The following is a 2795-nucleotide window of genomic DNA, read 5'->3' as shown; positions in this document are numbered from 1 at the left end:
ACAAACAATGCAACGAAGGATATTAGCTATATTGTGTTTGTCCCTAGAATAATCCAAAGTGAAATAATGTCTGAATATCCCGTTTTCAGTGTCTTGTTCTTGATTTGTCTATGGTAATAATTAATCGAATGTTAATCGAAATGAATCACAGTTTTTAATCACATTACCGAAATTTGTTCATTTCTTAAAGTCCATCACACCCCACGAATCCAGCCATCAGAATTTGATCAAAATTCCAGTGAGATCGGTTTAGCACTCGGACAAAAGCCACTGCTTGTGTTTCAGTCGTTATTGCATGCATGTGGACAGCTGGATCTAGCTTTTGGGTTGAGGACTCAGAACGAGCATAGAAGGGCGGGAATCAACATGAAACGAATATTTGTTCGAGAAATTTATTGGATGAAAACAAAATACATCCAGTAACAAGCAAGGTACACACATCAACAGTTGCAACAGCTCGCAAAAAAAATGGGATTGCAGTTCAACGGTTCGACACCGAACATCGACCAGTTCGCGTAACCTCAAAAACAAACACGCAAATATTGAGCTTTGCCATGTGAATTGCACGTGCGGCCAATTATCGAAACTGTTTCATATCAAACGATGGAGAATTGATGAAAGTGCCCGCATAATTAAAAACAGTATGCCGTATTATTGATACCATTTACATGGAATAAGCCATATTGTTATTATTCACCTCATAGTCGCTTTAAAATACGATTATATAATCTTCGTAAACCAAAATTATACACAATTTTTAATTTACGATACCATATGTAATGATTCCTATGTTTGTTATGTCTTTACAATTTTTTATCATTCATTGTTTCAGAGAAAATGATAAACAACTGTGAATGACTTATAACCGAGATCCTAACAATATGTCATATAACTCTGATGTAATTACATATAGTCAAAAACTATTTTCATTCCGTTGCAATTCTACACTCACATTGAGAATCATATCCTGCAATGATAAAAATACGGTAAACATTCATGTTCTGCGATCAGTATGTCCGCAAAATTTTTATTTCCGTGTGACTGTTTGTTTTCATTTCAGTGGGTTGAGTGCTGATTTGGTCAAGCCAGACAGCTTTTATTGAGTTGTTTTATTTATTATTTTATTAGGTTTGGTTATTTTATTGAGTTAAAAAAATGACAAATAAAACATGGTAAGTTAAGGAAATAAGTTATGTAAAATATATGCTATTAAAATAATGTTCTCATCTATTCATAGTACCCGTGAAAGTGGTTTACGAAGAACAAAGTTCCAACGCCAACTATGTTTCTGGTTCCAAGATGATTGTGATTTCGATTTTTTTATGTCTGTAAGTATATTTAATAACATTATCAATGGTGAAAACACTATTAAGTTCGTGTTTTTTGCAGTTCTCTTCACGAACGCGGCTTTCTGCATGCTCCACACCTCGGTCTCCAGATAAAATAATAGTAGTGAAATTATTTTTCAATAAAAGTTATGTAGTAATGGAATTTACATATTGTGTTTTAGCTTTAAAAAGAGAGAAAAATTACCGAATGGTCTTCCAATTAGTGAAAGATAAGACATACGGTTCATTGATTTTTCTTTCGTATCATACTATCATTCAAATATCACATAGCATATTGTTTTAATCTGAAACATGGATTGTACATGAACCATATCATATAGCATGTAGTGAAAAAAATGTACTGAAAAATTCCCATTTCTAAATAGTAATTATACTTAACCGCCTATTACCCATATGGTCGTTTTTCCAATAACAACATACCGTATTGCGATGACCATTTATGACGAGGTTAGTTTATCTTAAGTAAGTACAGCAATCAGAACAGTAGGGATAATGTTATTTATAATTATGAATGGTATGAGAAATGTTACGCCTATGGTTCATGATTATGCGGGTGGGAGGTTCGATGAATAATGAACAGAAAAGCATCTATGCGACCGAACATAATTCGTTACATTTTAAATGAGGCACATTGACAAACTCCTACTTCCAGGAAAACGAGCTGCAAGAACGTTACATTTTTCATAAAATTCATTATACTTCTACTTTCGGATCAACAAGTGTTGTTTTTCCCTTTCATTCATCAATAGTTTTTATAATTATCTAACATTATATGGACATTTCCCTTTTTCAGTATGTATAACTTCCAAAAATATTCTACAAAATCGGTGGATGGATCAATCAAATGTGGAAGAGTGCGGATAGAAGAGCCATTTTTGTGAATGTGTAACTTGTAGCTCTACCTACATAAGTGTTTGTAGAGATTAGAACAATACAATAATATTAAAAAATAATAGATAATAATCAGCGATTCCACGGGAAAAGAATAGAGTTGAAAAAAAAAAGTTGTCCAATTTTGCTCAAAATCGCTTGGTATGTTCTTCATCGAAAATAATTAGACCCGTATTTTTTTATTTTTTTTATTAGGGTGACCATGTTCGATATAGGGTTACCAGAAAAATCGCTATTTTTCGAAATTTTTTATTTTTAAAAAATCATAACTTTTGAACCACTGGATCGATTTGCAATATTTTTTTATGGATAGAAAGCTTATTACTTCTAGTTCTTACTAAAAATTTTGGTTTGGTGTATTGGTGTACTCAAATTTGCTAAAATGGTCAAAATATTCGTTTTTTAAGATTTTTTAAATGTTGGACCACAACGACTATATATTTTTATATTTTTTATGAAAATTCAAATATTTTTACATAACATATCAAAAAATTAGAAATGTTCATCGAGCCGTTTTTGAGTTACATTTTTTTTGAAAATTTCAAGTTTTCTGCC

At 31.7% G+C, this 2795-nt stretch overlaps 1 long non-coding RNA gene across 1 annotated transcript; it reads left to right on the top strand.

The window, feature by feature from the left end:
- Nucleotides 1-697: 697 nt before the first annotated feature.
- Nucleotides 698-1526, top strand: LOC134214603 (uncharacterized). The gene is made up of 3 exons (XR_009979846.1): nt 698-1172; nt 1238-1328; nt 1390-1526. It is a non-coding gene; the product is annotated as an uncharacterized LOC134214603 (long non-coding RNA).
- The last annotated feature ends 1269 nt before the right edge of the window (nt 1527-2795 follow it).

Source organism: Armigeres subalbatus, chromosome 2 (genome assembly GCF_024139115.2).
Source record: "Armigeres subalbatus isolate Guangzhou_Male chromosome 2, GZ_Asu_2, whole genome shotgun sequence".
In the NCBI taxonomy this organism is placed as follows: Eukaryota; Metazoa; Arthropoda; class Insecta; order Diptera; family Culicidae; genus Armigeres; species Armigeres subalbatus.
Note: the sequence above shows the minus strand (reverse complement) of the source record. Positions and strands in the feature narration are given on the sequence as shown.